The sequence below is a fragment of the Hesperophylax consimilis genome, chromosome 22 (genome assembly GCF_061612785.1).
Source record: "Hesperophylax consimilis isolate HC1 chromosome 22, BYU_Hcon_1.0, whole genome shotgun sequence".
In the NCBI taxonomy this organism is placed as follows: domain Eukaryota; kingdom Metazoa; phylum Arthropoda; class Insecta; order Trichoptera; family Limnephilidae; genus Hesperophylax; species Hesperophylax consimilis.
In genome coordinates this window covers 16,227,051-16,242,695 of record NC_142857.1, presented here as the reverse complement: position 1 = coordinate 16,242,695, position 15,645 = coordinate 16,227,051, and the positions used below count along the sequence as shown (strand labels likewise).

Below are 15,645 nucleotides of genomic sequence, written 5' to 3'. Positions count from 1 at the left end.
GGAGGGAGGGAGGGAGGGAGGGAGGATGAAACGCCAAATGATTATATCCCAACAAAATTATAGGTTTATGAACGTGGTAGGGGTAGGGAGGGGTAGGTTATATCACAAAAACAGACGAAGAACATCTAAATGCTAAATAACATTTAACAAATAGAAAAGCAATTGCAAAAAAGGAGAGGCGTGCATTACACCGACAGATCTGATATTGATTGAAAAAATGTAAGTTAAGTACGTAGGGGTGGAGGATGAAACGCCAAACGACTGTATCAACACGCAATTAAACGTTAGGGAGAGACGAAAAACAACCGAATACTTAAATAACATTTAGAAAATTGAAAAAAAATTCAAAAAAGAAGAGGGCCAACGGCACGCGGTGTTCCCAAGCGGTCACCCATCCAAGTACTGACCGCGCCCAATGTTGCTTAACTTCGGTGATCGGACGAGAACCGGTGTGTTCAACATGGTATGGTCGTTGGCGAACGCTGATATTGAGATGCGAATCTTATACTGGAGAATAATTTTATTATTTTTATAAAACTTTGACGTTCAGCGGAGTAGTGAACAGCCTACGAAAGCGCGATTTAAATCATGAAATATTCCGATAGATGCCACTTTAGCTCGAACTGAAGAGGGAAAATTCAAATTAATAACAATGGTAAAACACATAAATAACGACGATACATAAATTTAAAAAAAACGTAAAAAATAGTATAATCCTAGGCAATTTATATTTAAATGTGTTATGTAAGCAAAATAATCTCATCAAACATGCATTATGTCAGGGAGGGAGGGAGGGAGGGAGGGAGGGAGGGAGGGAGGGAGGATGAAACGCCAAATGATTATATCCCAACAAAATTATAGGTTTATGAACGTGGTAGGGGTAGGGAGGGGTAGGTTATATCACAAAAACAGACGAAGAACATCTAAATGCTAAATAACATTTAACAAATAGAAAAGCGATTGCAAAAAAGGAGAGGCGTGCATTACACCGACAGATCTGATATTGATTGAAAAAATGTAAGTTAAGTACGTAGGGGTGGAGGATGAAACGCCAAACGACTGTATCAACACGCAATTAAACGTTAGGGAGAGACGAAAAACAACCGAATACTTAAATAACATTTAGAAAATTGAAAAAAAATTCAAAAAAGAAGAGGGCCAACGGCACGCGGTGTTCCCAAGCGGTCACCCATCCAAGTACTGACCGCGCCCAATGTTGCTTAACTTCGGTGATCGGACGAGAACCGGTGTGTTCAACATGGTATGGTCGTTGGCGAACGCTGATATTGAGATGCAAATCTTATACTGGAGAATAATTTTATTATTTTTATAAAACTTTGACGTTCAGCGGAGTAGTGAACAGCCTACGAAAGCGCGATTTAAATCATGAAATATTCCGATAGATGCCACTTTAGCTCGAACTGAAGAGGGAAAATTCAAATTAATAACAATGGTAAAACACATAAATAACGACGATACATAAATTTAAAAAAAACGTAAAAAATAGTATAATCCTAGGCAATTTATATTTAAATGTGTTATGTAAGCAAAATAATCTCATCAAACATGCATTATGTCAGGGAGGGAGGGAGGGAGGGAGGGAGGGAGGGAGGGAGGGAGGATGAAACGCCAAATGATTATATCCCAACAAAATTATAGGTTTATGAACGTGGTAGGGGTAGGGAGGGGTAGGTTATATCACAAAAACAGACGAAGAACATCTAAATGCTAAATAACATTTAACAAATAGAAAAGCAATTGCAAAAAAGGAGAGGCGTGCATTACACCGACAGATCTGATATTGATTGAAAAAATGTAAGTTAAGTACGTAGGGGTGGAGGATGAAACGCCAAACGACTGTATCAACACGCAATTAAACGTTAGGGAGAGACGAAAAACAACCGAATACTTAAATAACATTTAGAAAATTGAAAAAAAATTCAAAAAAGAAGAGGGCCAACGGCACGCGGTGTTCCCAAGCGGTCACCCATCCAAGTACTGACCGCGCCCAATGTTGCTTAACTTCGGTGATCGGACGAGAACCGGTGTGTTCAACATGGTATGGTCGTTGGCGAACGCTGATATTGAGATGCGAATCTTATACTGGAATAATTTTATTATTTTTATAAAACTTTGACGTTCAGCGGAGTAGTGAACAGCCTACGAAAGCGCGATTTAAATCATGAAATATTCCGATAGATGCCACTTTAGCTCGAACTGAAGAGGGAAAATTCAAATTAATAACAATGGTAAAATACATAAATAACGACGATACATAAATTTAAAAAAAACGTAAAAAATAGTATAATCCTAGGCAATTTATATTTAAATGTGTTATGTAAGCAAAATAATCTCATCAAACATGCATTATGTCAGGGAGGGAGGGAGGGAGGGAGGGAGGGAGGGAGGGAGGGAGGATGAAACGCCAAATGATTATATCCCAACAAAATTATAGGTTTATGAACGTGGTAGGGGTAGGGAGGGGTAGGTTATATCACAAAAACAGACGAAGAACATCTAAATGCTAAATAACATTTAACAAATAGAAAAGCAATTGCAAAAAAGGAGAGGCGTGCATTACACCGACAGATCTGATATTGATTGAAAAAATGTAAGTTAAGTACGTAGGGGTGGAGGATGAAACGCCAAACGACTGTATCAACACGCAATTAAACGTTAGGGAGAGACGAAAAACAACCGAATACTTAAATAACATTTAGAAAATTGAAAAAAAATTCAAAAAAGAAGAGGGCCAACGGCACGCGGTGTTCCCAAGCGGTCACCCATCCAAGTACTGACCGCGCCCAATGTTGCTTAACTTCGGTGATCGGACGAGAACCGGTGTGTTCAACATGGTATGGTCGTTGGCGAACGCTGATATTGAGATGCGAATCTTATACTGGAGAATAATTTTATTATTTTTATAAAACTTTGACGTTCAGCGGAGTAGTGAACAGCCTACGAAAGCGCGATTTAAATCATGAAATATTCCGATAGATGCCACTTTAGCTCGAACTGAAGAGGGAAAATTCAAATTAATAACAATGGTAAAATACATAAATAACGACGATACATAAATTTAAAAAAAACGTAAAAAATAGTATAATCCTAGGCAATTTATATTTAAATGTGTTATGTAAGCAAAATAATCTCATCAAACATGCATTATGTCAGGGAGGGAGGGAGTGAGGGAGGGAGGGAGGGAGGGAGGATGAAACGCCAAATGATTATATCCCAACAAAATTATAGGTTTTTGAACGTGGTAGGGGTAGGGAGGGGTAGGTTATATCACAAAAACAGACGAAGAACATCTAAATGCTAAATAACATTTAACAAATAGAAAAGCAATTGCAAAAAAGGAGAGGCGTGCATTACACCGACAGATCTGATATTGATTGAAAAAATGTAAGTTAAGTACGTAGGGGTGGAGGATGAAACGCCAAACGACTGTATCAACACGCAATTAAACGTTAGGGAGAGACGAAAAACAACCGAATACTTAAATAACATTTAGAAAATTGAAAAAAAATTCAAAAAAGAAGAGGGCCAACGGCACGCGGTGTTCCCAAGCGGTCACCCATCCAAGTACTGACCGCGCCCAATGTTGCTTAACTTCGGTGATCGGACGAGAACCGGTGTGTTCAACATGGTATGGTCGTTGGCGAACGCTGATATTGAGATGCGAATCTTATACTGGAGAATAATTTTATTATTTTTATAAAACTTTGACGTTCAGCGGAGTAGTGAACAGCCTACGAAAGCGCGATTTAAATCATGAAATATTCCGATAGATGCCACTTTAGCTCGAACTGAAGAGGGAAAATTCAAATTAATAACAATGGTAAAACACATAAATAACGACGATACATAAATTTAAAAAAAACGTAAAAAATAGTATAATCCTAGGCAATTTATATTTAAATGTGTTATGTAAGCAAAATAATCTCATCAAACATGCATTATGTCAGGGAGGGAGGGAGGGAGGGAGGGAGGGAGGGAGGGAGGGAGGATGAAACGCCAAATGATTATATCCCAACAAAATTATAGGTTTATGAACGTGGTAGGGGTAGGGAGGGGTAGGTTATATCACAAAAACAGACGAAGAACATCTAAATGCTAAATAACATTTAACAAATAGAAAAGCAATTGCAAAAAAGGAGAGGCGTGCATTACACCGACAGATCTGATATTGATTGAAAAAATGTAAGTTAAGTACGTAGGGGTGGAGGATGAAACGCCAAACGACTGTATCAACACGCAATTAAACGTTAGGGAGAGACGAAAAACAACCGAATACTTAAATAACATTTAGAAAATTGAAAAAAAATTCAAAAAAGAAGAGGGCCAACGGCACGCGGTGTTCCCAAGCGGTCACCCATCCAAGTACTGACCGCGCCCAATGTTGCTTAACTTCGGTGATCGGACGAGAACCGGTGTGTTCAACATGGTATGGTCGTTGGCGAACGCTGATATTGAGATGCGAATCTTATACTGGAGAATAATTTTATTATTTTTATAAAACTTTGACGTTCAGCGGAGTAGTGAACAGCCTACGAAAGCGCGATTTAAATCATGAAATATTCCGATAGATGCCACTTTAGCTCGAACTGAAGAGGGAAAATTCAAATTAATAACAATGGTAAAACACATAAATAACGACGATACATAAATTTAAAAAAAACGTAAAAAATAGTATAATCCTAGGCAATTTATATTTAAATGTGTTATGTAAGCAAAATAATCTCATCAAACATGCATTATGTCAGGGAGGGAGGGAGGGAGGGAGGGAGGGAGGGAGGGAGGGAGGATGAAACGCCAAATGATTATATCCCAACAAAATTATAGGTTTATGAACGTGGTAGGGGTAGGGAGGGGTAGGTTATATCACAAAAACAGACGAAGAACATCTAAATGCTAAATAACATTTAACAAATAGAAAAGCAATTGCAAAAAAGGAGAGGCGTGCATTACACCGACAGATCTGATATTGATTGAAAAAATGTAAGTTAAGTACGTAGGGGTGGAGGATGAAACGCCAAACGACTGTATCAACACGCAATTAAACGTTAGGGAGAGACGAAAAACAACCGAATACTTAAATAACATTTAGAAAATTGAAAAAAAATTCAAAAAAGAAGAGGGCCAACGGCACGCGGTGTTCCCAAGCGGTCACCCATCCAAGTACTGACCGCGCCCAATGTTGCTTAACTTCGGTGATCGGACGAGAACCGGTGTGTTCAACATGGTATGGTCGTTGGCGAACGCTGATATTGAGATGCGAATCTTATACTGGAGAATAATTTTATTATTTTTATAAAACTTTGACGTTCAGCGGAGTAGTGAACAGCCTACGAAAGCGCGATTTAAATCATGAAATATTCCGATAGATGCCACTTTAGCTCGAACTGAAGAGGGAAAATTCAAATTAATAACAATGGTAAAACACATAAATAACGACGATACATAAATTTAAAAAAAACGTAAAAAATAGTATAATCCTAGGCAATTTATATTTAAATGTGTTATGTAAGCAAAATAATCTCATCAAACATGCATTATGTCAGGGAGGGAGGGAGGGAGGGAGGGAGGGAGGGAGGGAGGGAGGATGAAACGCCAAATGATTATATCCCAACAAAATTATAGGTTTATGAACGTGGTAGGGGTAGGGAGGGGTAGGTTATATCACAAAAACAGACGAAGAACATCTAAATGCTAAATAACATTTAACAAATAGAAAAGCAATTGCAAAAAAGGAGAGGCGTGCATTACACCGACAGATCTGATATTGATTGAAAAAATGTAAGTTAAGTACGTAGGGGTGGAGGATGAAACGCCAAACGACTGTATCAACACGCAATTAAACGTTAGGGAGAGACGAAAAACAACCGAATACTTAAATAACATTTAGAAAATTGAAAAAAAATTCAAAAAAGAAGAGGGCCAACGGCACGCGGTGTTCCCAAGCGGTCACCCATCCAAGTACTGACCGCGCCCAATGTTGCTTAACTTCGGTGATCGGACGAGAACCGGTGTGTTCAACATGGTATGGTCGTTGGCGAACGCTGATATTGAGATGCAAATCTTATACTGGAGAATAATTTTATTATTTTTATAAAACTTTGACGTTCAGCGGAGTAGTGAACAGCCTACGAAAGCGCGATTTAAATCATGAAATATTCCGATAGATGCCACTTTAGCTCGAACTGAAGAGGGAAAATTCAAATTAATAACAATGGTAAAACACATAAATAACGACGATACATAAATTTAAAAAAAACGTAAAAAATAGTATAATCCTAGGCAATTTATATTTAAATGTGTTATGTAAGCAAAATAATCTCATCAAACATGCATTATGTCAGGGAGGGAGGGAGGGAGGGAGGGAGGGAGGGAGGGAGGGAGGATGAAACGCCAAATGATTATATCCCAACAAAATTATAGGTTTATGAACGTGGTAGGGGTAGGGAGGGGTAGGTTATATCACAAAAACAGACGAAGAACATCTAAATGCTAAATAACATTTAACAAATAGAAAAGCAATTGCAAAAAAGGAGAGGCGTGCATTACACCGACAGATCTGATATTGATTGAAAAAATGTAAGTTAAGTACGTAGGGGTGGAGGATGAAACGCCAAACGACTGTATCAACACGCAATTAAACGTTAGGGAGAGACGAAAAACAACCGAATACTTAAATAACATTTAGAAAATTGAAAAAAAATTCAGAAAAGAAGAGGGCCAACGGCACGCGGTGTTCCCAAGCGGTCACCCATCCAAGTACTGACCGCGCCCAATGTTGCTTAACTTCGGTGATCGGACGAGAACCGGTGTGTTCAACATGGTATGGTCGTTGGCGAACGCTGATATTGAGATGCGAATCTTATACTGGAATAATTTTATTATTTTTATAAAACTTTGACGTTCAGCGGAGTAGTGAACAGCCTACGAAAGCGCGATTTAAATCATGAAATATTCCGATAGATGCCACTTTAGCTCGAACTGAAGAGGGAAAATTCAAATTAATAACAATGGTAAAATACATAAATAACGACGATACATAAATTTAAAAAAAACGTAAAAAATAGTATAATCCTAGGCAATTTATATTTAAATGTGTTATGTAAGCAAAATAATCTCATCAAACATGCATTATGTCAGGGAGGGAGGGAGGGAGGGAGGATGAAACGCCAAATGATTATATCCCAACAAAATTATAGGTTTATGAACGTGGTAGGGGTAGGGAGGGGTAGGTTATATCACAAAAACAGACGAAGAACATCTAAATGCTAAATAACATTTAACAAATAGAAAAGCAATTGCAAAAAAGGAGAGGCGTGCATTACACCGACAGATCTGATATTGATTGAAAAAATGTAAGTTAAGTACGTAGGGGTGGAGGATGAAACGCCAAACGACTGTATCAACACGCAATTAAACGTTAGGGAGAGACGAAAAACAACCGAATACTTAAATAACATTTAGAAAATTGAAAAAAAATTCAAAAAAGAAGAGGGCCAACGGCACGCGGTGTTCCCAAGCGGTCACCCATCCAAGTACTGACCGCGCCCAATGTTGCTTAACTTCGGTGATCGGACGAGAACCGGTGTGTTCAACATGGTATGGTCGTTGGCGAACGCTGATATTGAGATGCGAATCTTATACTGGAGAATAATTTTATTATTTTTATAAAACTTTGACGTTCAGCGGAGTAGTGAACAGCCTACGAAAGCGCGATTTAAATCATGAAATATTCCGATAGATGCCACTTTAGCTCGAACTGAAGAGGGAAAATTCAAATTAATAACAATGGTAAAATACATAAATAACGACGATACATAAATTTAAAAAAAACGTAAAAAATAGTATAATCCTAGGCAATTTATATTTAAATGTGTTATGTAAGCAAAATAATCTCATCAAACATGCATTATGTCAGGGAGGGAGGGAGTGAGGGAGGGAGGGAGGGAGGGAGGATGAAACGCCAAATGATTATATCCCAACAAAATTATAGGTTTATGAACGTGGTAGGGGTAGGGAGGGGTAGGTTATATCACAAAAACAGACGAAGAACATCAAAATGCTAAATAACATTTAACAAATAGAAAAGCAATTGCAAAAAAGGTGAGGCGTGCATTACACCGACAGATCTGATATTGATTGAAAAAATGTAAGTTAAGTACGTAGGGGTGGAGGATGAAACGCCAAACGACTGTATCAACACGCAATTAAACGTTAGGGAGAGACGAAAAACAACCGAATACTTAAATAACATTTAGAAAATTGAAAAAAAATTCAAAAAAGAAGAGGGCCAACGGCACGCGGTGTTCCCAAGCGGTCACCCATCCAAGTACTGACCGCGCCCAATGTTGCTTAACTTCGGTGATCGGACGAGAACCGGTGTGTTCAACATGGTATGGTCGTTGGCGAACGCTGATATTGAGATGCGAATCTTATACTGGAGAATAATTTTATTATTTTTATAAAACTTTGACGTTCAGCGGAGTAGTGAACAGCCTACGAAAGCGCGATTTAAATCATGAAATATTCCGATAGATGCCACTTTAGCTCGAACTGAAGAGGGAAAATTCAAATTAATAACAATGGTAAAACACATAAATAACGACGATACATAAATTTAAAAAAAACGTAAAAAATAGTATAATCCTAGGCAATTTATATTTAAATGTGTTATGTAAGCAAAATAATCTCATCAAACATGCATTATGTCAGGGAGGGAGGGAGGGAGGGAGGGAGGGAGGGAGGGAGGGAGGATGAAACGCCAAATGATTATATCCCAACAAAATTATAGGTTTATGAACGTGGTAGGGGTAGGGAGGGGTAGGTTATATCACAAAAACAGACGAAGAACATCTAAATGCTAAATAACATTTAACAAATAGAAAAGCAATTGCAAAAAAGGAGAGGCGTGCATTACACCGACAGATCTGATATTGATTGAAAAAATGTAAGTTAAGTACGTAGGGGTGGAGGATGAAACGCCAAACGACTGTATCAACACGCAATTAAACGTTAGGGAGAGACGAAAAACAACCGAATACTTAAATAACATTTAGAAAATTGAAAAAAAATTCAAAAAAGAAGAGGGCCAACGGCACGCGGTGTTCCCAAGCGGTCACCCATCCAAGTACTGACCGCGCCCAATGTTGCTTAACTTCGGTGATCGGACGAGAACCGGTGTGTTCAACATGGTATGGTCGTTGGCGAACGCTGATATTGAGATGCGAATCTTATACTGGAGAATAATTTTATTATTTTTATAAAACTTTGACGTTCAGCGGAGTAGTGAACAGCCTACGAAAGCGCGATTTAAATCATGAAATATTCCGATAGATGCCACTTTAGCTCGAACTGAAGAGGGAAAATTCAAATTAATAACAATGGTAAAACACATAAATAACGACGATACATAAATTTAAAAAAAACGTAAAAAATAGTATAATCCTAGGCAATTTATATTTAAATGTGTTATGTAAGCAAAATAATCTCATCAAACATGCATTATGTCAGGGAGGGAGGGAGGGAGGGAGGGAGGGAGGGAGGGAGGGAGGATGAAACGCCAAATGATTATATCCCAACAAAATTATAGGTTTATGAACGTGGTAGGGGTAGGGAGGGGTAGGTTATATCACAAAAACAGACGAAGAACATCTAAATGCTAAATAACATTTAACAAATAGAAAAGCAATTGCAAAAAAGGAGAGGCGTGCATTACACCGACAGATCTGATATTGATTGAAAAAATGTAAGTTAAGTACGTAGGGGTGGAGGATGAAACGCCAAACGACTGTATCAACACGCAATTAAACGTTAGGGAGAGACGAAAAACAACCGAATACTTAAATAACATTTAGAAAATTGAAAAAAAATTCAAAAAAGAAGAGGGCCAACGGCACGCGGTGTTCCCAAGCGGTCACCCATCCAAGTACTGACCGCGCCCAATGTTGCTTAACTTCGGTGATCGGACGAGAACCGGTGTGTTCAACATGGTATGGTCGTTGGCGAACGCTGATATTGAGATGCGAATCTTATACTGGAGAATAATTTTATTATTTTTATAAAACTTTGACGTTCAGCGGAGTAGTGAACAGCCTACGAAAGCGCGATTTAAATCATGAAATATTCCGATAGATGCCACTTTAGCTCGAACTGAAGAGGGAAAATTCAAATTAATAACAATGGTAAAACACATAAATAACGACGATACATAAATTTAAAAAAAACGTAAAAAATAGTATAATCCTAGGCAATTTATATTTAAATGTGTTATGTAAGCAAAATAATCTCATCAAACATGCATTATGTCAGGGAGGGAGGGAGGGAGGGAGGGAGGGAGGGAGGGAGGGAGGATGAAACGCCAAATGATTATATCCCAACAAAATTATAGGTTTATGAACGTGGTAGGGGTAGGGAGGGGTAGGTTATATCACAAAAACAGACGAAGAACATCTAAATGCTAAATAACATTTAACAAATAGAAAAGCAATTGCAAAAAAGGAGAGGCGTGCATTACACCGACAGATCTGATATTGATTGAAAAAATGTAAGTTAAGTACGTAGGGGTGGAGGATGAAACGCCAAACGACTGTATCAACACGCAATTAAACGTTAGGGAGAGACGAAAAACAACCGAATACTTAAATAACATTTAGAAAATTGAAAAAAAATTCAAAAAAGAAGAGGGCCAACGGCACGCAGTGTTCCCAAGCGGTCACCCATCCAAGTACTGACCGCGCCCAATGTTGCTTAACTTCGGTGATCGGACGAGAACCGGTGTGTTCAACATGGTATGGTCGTTGGCGAACGCTGATATTGAGATGCAAATCTTATACTGGAGAATAATTTTATTATTTTTATAAAACTTTGACGTTCAGCGGAGTAGTGAACAGCCTACGAAAGCGCGATTTAAATCATGAAATATTCCGATAGATGCCACTTTAGCTCGAACTGAAGAGGGAAAATTCAAATTAATAACAATGGTAAAACACATAAATAACGACGATACATAAATTTAAAAAAAACGTAAAAAATAGTATAATCCTAGGCAATTTATATTTAAATGTGTTATGTAAGCAAAATAATCTCATCAAACATGCATTATGTCAGGGAGGGAGGGAGGGAGGGAGGGAGGGAGGGAGGGAGGGAGGATGAAACGCCAAATGATTATATCCCAACAAAATTATAGGTTTATGAACGTGGTAGGGGTAGGGAGGGGTAGGTTATATCACAAAAACAGACGAAGAACATCTAAATGCTAAATAACATTTAACAAATAGAAAAGCAATTGCAAAAAAGGAGAGGCGTGCATTACACCGACAGATCTGATATTGATTGAAAAAATGTAAGTTAAGTACGTAGGGGTGGAGGATGAAACGCCAAACGACTGTATCAACACGCAATTAAACGTTAGGGAGAGACGAAAAACAACCGAATACTTAAATAACATTTAGAAAATTGAAAAAAAATTCAAAAAAGAAGAGGGCCAACGGCACGCGGTGTTCCCAAGCGGTCACCCATCCAAGTACTGACCGCGCCCAATGTTGCTTAACTTCGGTGATCGGACGAGAACCGGTGTGTTCAACATGGTATGGTCGTTGGCGAACGCTGATATTGAGATGCGAACTTATACTGGAATAATTTTATTATTTTTATAAAACTTTGACGTTCAGCGGAGTAGTGAACAGCCTACGAAAGCGCGATTTAAATCATGAAATATTCCGATAGATGCCACTTTAGCTCGAACTGAAGAGGGAAAATTCAAATTAATAACAATGGTAAAATACATAAATAACGACGATACATAAATTTAAAAAAAACGTAAAAAATAGTATAATCCTAGGCAATTTATATTTAAATGTGTTATGTAAGCAAAATAATCTCATCAAACATGCATTATGTCAGGGAGGGAGGGAGGGAGGGAGGGAGGGAGGGAGGGAGGGAGGATGAAACGCCAAATGATTATATCCCAACAAAATTATAGGTTTATGAACGTGGTAGGGGTAGGGAGGGGTAGGTTATATCACAAAAACAGACGAAGAACATCTAAATGCTAAATAACATTTAACAAATAGAAAAGCAATTGCAAAAAAGGAGAGGCGTGCATTACACCGACAGATCTGATATTGATTGAAAAAATGTAAGTTAAGTACGTAGGGGTGGAGGATGAAACGCCAAACGACTGTATCAACACGCAATTAAACGTTAGGGAGAGACGAAAAACAACCGAATACTTAAATAACATTTAGAAAATTGAAAAAAAATTCAAAAAAGAAGAGGGCCAACGGCACGCGGTGTTCCCAAGCGGTCACCCATCCAAGTACTGACCGCGCCCAATGTTGCTTAACTTCGGTGATCGGACGAGAACCGGTGTGTTCAACATGGTATGGTCGTTGGCGAACGCTGATATTGAGATGCGAATCTTATACTGGAGAATAATTTTATTATTTTTATAAAACTTTGACGTTCAGCGGAGTAGTGAACAGCCTACGAAAGCGCGATTTAAATCATGAAATATTCCGATAGATGCCACTTTAGCTCGAACTGAAGAGGGAAAATTCAAATTAATAACAATGGTAAAATACATAAATAACGACGATACATAAATTTAAAAAAAACGTAAAAAATAGTATAATCCTAGGCAATTTATATTTAAATGTGTTATGTAAGCAAAATAATCTCATCAAACATGCATTATGTCAGGGAGGGAGGGAGTGAGGGAGGGAGGGAGGGAGGGAGGATGAAACGCCAAATGATTATATCCCAACAAAATTATAGGTTTATGAACGTGGTAGGGGTAGGGAGGGGTAGGTTATATCACAAAAACAGACGAAGAACATCTAAATGCTAAATAACATTTAACAAATAGAAAAGCAATTGCAAAAAAGGAGAGGCGTGCATTACACCGACAGATCTGATATTGATTGAAAAAATGTAAGTTAAGTACGTAGGGGTGGAGGATGAAACGCCAAACGACTGTATCAACACGCAATTAAACGTTAGGGAGAGACGAAAAACAACCGAATACTTAAATAACATTTAGAAAATTGAAAAAAAATTCAAAAAAGAAGAGGGCCAACGGCACGCGGTGTTCCCAAGCGGTCACCCATCCAAGTACTGACCGCGCCCAATGTTGCTTAACTTCGGTGATCGGACGAGAACCGGTGTGTTCAACATGGTATGGTCGTTGGCGAACGCTGATATTGAGATGCGAATCTTATACTGGAGAATAATTTTATTATTTTTATAAAACTTTGACGTTCAGCGGAGTAGTGAACAGCCTACGAAAGCGCGATTTAAATCATGAAATATTCCGATAGATGCCACTTTAGCTCGAACTGAAGAGGGAAAATTCAAATTAATAACAATGGTAAAACACATAAATAACGACGATACATAAATTTAAAAAAAACGTAAAAAATAGTATAATCCTAGGCAATTTATATTTAAATGTGTTATGTAAGCAAAATAATCTCATCAAACATGCATTATGTCAGGGAGGGAGGGAGGGAGGGAGGGAGGGAGGGAGGGAGGATGAAACGCCAAATGATTATATCCCAACAAAATTATAGGTTTATGAACGTGGTAGGGGTAGGGAGGGGTAGGTTATATCACAAAAACAGACGAAGAACATCTAAATGCTAAATAACATTTAACAAATAGAAAAGCAATTGCAAAAAAGGAGAGGCGTGCATTACACCGACAGATCTGATATTGATTGAAAAAATGTAAGTTAAGTACGTAGGGGTGGAGGATGAAACGCCAAACGACTGTATCAACACGCAATTAAACGTTAGGGAGAGACGAAAAACAACCGAATACTTAAATAACATTTAAAAAATTGAAAAAAAATTCAAAAAAGAAGAGGGCCAACGGCACGCGGTGTTCCCAAGCGGTCACCCATCCAAGTACTGACCGCGCCCAATGTTGCTTAACTTCGGTGATCGGACGAGAACCGGTGTGTTCAACATGGTATGGTCGTTGGCGAACGCTGATATTGAGATGCGAATCTTATACTGGAGAATAATTTTATTATTTTTATAAAACTTTGACGTTCAGCGGAGTAGTGAACAGCCTACGAAAGCGCGATTTAAATCATGAAATATTCCGATAGATGCCACTTTAGCTCGAACTGAAGAGGGAAAATTCAAATTAATAACAATGGTAAAATACATAAATAACGACGATACATAAATTTAAAAAAAACGTAAAAAATAGTATAATCCTAGGCAATTTATATTTAAATGTGTTATGTAAGCAAAATAATCTCATCAAACATGCATTATGTCAGGGAGGGAGGGAGGGAGGGAGGGAGGGAGGATGAAACGCCAAATGATTATATCCCAACAAAATTATAGGTTTATGAACGTGGTAGGGGTAGGGAGGGGTAGGTTATATCACAAAAACAGACGAAGAACATCTAAATGCTAAATAACATTTAACAAATAGAAAAGCAATTGCAAAAAAGGAGAGGCGTGCATTACACCGACAGATCTGATATTGATTGAAAAAATGTAAGTTAAGTACGTAGGGGTGGAGGATGAAACGCCAAACGACTGTATCAACACGCAATTAAACGTTAGGGAGAGACGAAAAACAACCGAATACTTAAATAACATTTAGAAAATTGAAAAAAAATTCAAAAAAGAAGAGGGCCAACGGCACGCGGTGTTCCCAAGCGGTCACCCATCCAAGTACTGACCGCGCCCAATGTTGCTTAACTTCGGTGATCGGACGAGAACCGGTGTGTTCAACATGGTATGGTCGTTGGCGAACGCTGATATTGAGATGCAAATCTTATACTGGAGAATAATTTTATTATTTTTATAAAACTTTGACGTTCAGCGGAGTAGTGAACAGCCTACGAAAGCGCGATTTAAATCATGAAATATTCCGATAGATGCCACTTTAGCTCGAACTGAAGAGGGAAAATTCAAATTAATAACAATGGTAAAACACATAAATAACGACGATACATAAATTTAAAAAAAACGTAAAAAATAGTATAATCCTAGGCAATTTATATTTAAATGTGTTATGTAAGCAAAATAATCTCATCAAACATGCATTATGTCAGGGAGGGAGGGAGGGAGGGAGGGAGGGAGGGAGGGAGGGAGGATGAAACGCCAAATGATTATATCCCAACAAAATTATAGGTTTATGAACGTGGTAGGGGTAGGGAGGGGTAGGTTATATCACAAAAACAGACGAAGAACATCTAAATGCTAAATAACATTTAACAAATAGAAAAGCAATTGCAAAAAAGGAGAGGCGTGCATTACACCGACAGATCTGATATTGATTGAAAAAATGTAAGTTAAGTACGTAGGGGTGGAGGATGAAACGCCAAACGACTGTATCAACACGCAATTAAACGTTAGGGAGAGACGAAAAACAACCGAATACTTAAATAACATTTAGAAAATTGAAAAAAAATTCAAAAAAGAAGAGGGCCAACGGCACGCGGTGTTCCCAAGCGGTCACCCATCCAAGTACTGACCGCGCCCAATGTTGCTTAACTTCGGTGATCGGACGAGAACCGGTGTGTTCAACATGGTATGGTCGTTGGCGAACGCTGATATTGAGATGCGAATCTTATACTGGAGAATAATTTTATTATTTTTATAAAAC

The 15,645-nt window shown here is 38.2% G+C and overlaps 20 non-coding genes across 20 annotated transcripts; all 20 read right to left on the bottom strand.

Moving 5' to 3' along the window:
* Positions 1–358: 358 nt before the first annotated feature.
* Positions 359–477, bottom strand: LOC149413041 (5S ribosomal RNA). The gene has a single exon (XR_016304380.1). It is a non-coding gene; the product is annotated as a 5S ribosomal RNA (ribosomal RNA).
* Positions 478–1,156: 679 nt separating this feature from the next.
* On the bottom strand, positions 1,157–1,275 carry LOC149413040 (5S ribosomal RNA). Its single transcript, XR_016304378.1, has one exon. It is a non-coding gene; the product is annotated as a 5S ribosomal RNA (ribosomal RNA).
* Positions 1,276–1,954: 679 nt separating this feature from the next.
* Positions 1,955–2,073, bottom strand: LOC149413039 (5S ribosomal RNA). The gene has a single exon (XR_016304377.1). It is a non-coding gene; the product is annotated as a 5S ribosomal RNA (ribosomal RNA).
* A 677-nt stretch (positions 2,074–2,750) lies between these two features.
* On the bottom strand, positions 2,751–2,869 carry LOC149413038 (5S ribosomal RNA). The gene has a single exon (XR_016304376.1). It is a non-coding gene; the product is annotated as a 5S ribosomal RNA (ribosomal RNA).
* Positions 2,870–3,544: 675 nt separating this feature from the next.
* On the bottom strand, positions 3,545–3,663 carry LOC149413037 (5S ribosomal RNA). The gene has a single exon (XR_016304375.1). It is a non-coding gene; the product is annotated as a 5S ribosomal RNA (ribosomal RNA).
* Positions 3,664–4,342: 679 nt separating this feature from the next.
* On the bottom strand, positions 4,343–4,461 carry LOC149413036 (5S ribosomal RNA). The gene has a single exon (XR_016304374.1). It is a non-coding gene; the product is annotated as a 5S ribosomal RNA (ribosomal RNA).
* Positions 4,462–5,140: 679 nt separating this feature from the next.
* On the bottom strand, positions 5,141–5,259 carry LOC149413035 (5S ribosomal RNA). The gene has a single exon (XR_016304373.1). It is a non-coding gene; the product is annotated as a 5S ribosomal RNA (ribosomal RNA).
* A 679-nt stretch (positions 5,260–5,938) lies between these two features.
* Positions 5,939–6,057, bottom strand: LOC149413034 (5S ribosomal RNA). The gene has a single exon (XR_016304372.1). It is a non-coding gene; the product is annotated as a 5S ribosomal RNA (ribosomal RNA).
* A 679-nt stretch (positions 6,058–6,736) lies between these two features.
* LOC149413033 (5S ribosomal RNA) lies at positions 6,737–6,855 on the bottom strand. Its single transcript, XR_016304371.1, has one exon. It is a non-coding gene; the product is annotated as a 5S ribosomal RNA (ribosomal RNA).
* Positions 6,856–7,512: 657 nt separating this feature from the next.
* On the bottom strand, positions 7,513–7,631 carry LOC149413032 (5S ribosomal RNA). The gene has a single exon (XR_016304370.1). It is a non-coding gene; the product is annotated as a 5S ribosomal RNA (ribosomal RNA).
* Positions 7,632–8,306: 675 nt separating this feature from the next.
* Positions 8,307–8,425, bottom strand: LOC149413031 (5S ribosomal RNA). The gene has a single exon (XR_016304369.1). It is a non-coding gene; the product is annotated as a 5S ribosomal RNA (ribosomal RNA).
* A 679-nt stretch (positions 8,426–9,104) lies between these two features.
* On the bottom strand, positions 9,105–9,223 carry LOC149413030 (5S ribosomal RNA). The gene has a single exon (XR_016304367.1). It is a non-coding gene; the product is annotated as a 5S ribosomal RNA (ribosomal RNA).
* A 679-nt stretch (positions 9,224–9,902) lies between these two features.
* Positions 9,903–10,021, bottom strand: LOC149413029 (5S ribosomal RNA). Its single transcript, XR_016304366.1, has one exon. It is a non-coding gene; the product is annotated as a 5S ribosomal RNA (ribosomal RNA).
* A 679-nt stretch (positions 10,022–10,700) lies between these two features.
* Positions 10,701–10,819, bottom strand: LOC149413028 (5S ribosomal RNA). Its single transcript, XR_016304497.1, has one exon. It is a non-coding gene; the product is annotated as a 5S ribosomal RNA (ribosomal RNA).
* Positions 10,820–11,498: 679 nt separating this feature from the next.
* Positions 11,499–11,617, bottom strand: LOC149413027 (5S ribosomal RNA). The gene has a single exon (XR_016304365.1). It is a non-coding gene; the product is annotated as a 5S ribosomal RNA (ribosomal RNA).
* Positions 11,618–12,293: 676 nt separating this feature from the next.
* On the bottom strand, positions 12,294–12,412 carry LOC149413026 (5S ribosomal RNA). The gene has a single exon (XR_016304364.1). It is a non-coding gene; the product is annotated as a 5S ribosomal RNA (ribosomal RNA).
* Positions 12,413–13,087: 675 nt separating this feature from the next.
* LOC149413025 (5S ribosomal RNA) lies at positions 13,088–13,206 on the bottom strand. The gene has a single exon (XR_016304363.1). It is a non-coding gene; the product is annotated as a 5S ribosomal RNA (ribosomal RNA).
* A 675-nt stretch (positions 13,207–13,881) lies between these two features.
* LOC149413024 (5S ribosomal RNA) lies at positions 13,882–14,000 on the bottom strand. The gene has a single exon (XR_016304362.1). It is a non-coding gene; the product is annotated as a 5S ribosomal RNA (ribosomal RNA).
* A 667-nt stretch (positions 14,001–14,667) lies between these two features.
* Positions 14,668–14,786, bottom strand: LOC149413023 (5S ribosomal RNA). The gene has a single exon (XR_016304361.1). It is a non-coding gene; the product is annotated as a 5S ribosomal RNA (ribosomal RNA).
* Positions 14,787–15,465: 679 nt separating this feature from the next.
* On the bottom strand, positions 15,466–15,584 carry LOC149413022 (5S ribosomal RNA). Its single transcript, XR_016304360.1, has one exon. It is a non-coding gene; the product is annotated as a 5S ribosomal RNA (ribosomal RNA).
* Positions 15,585–15,645: the final 61 nt, after the last annotated feature.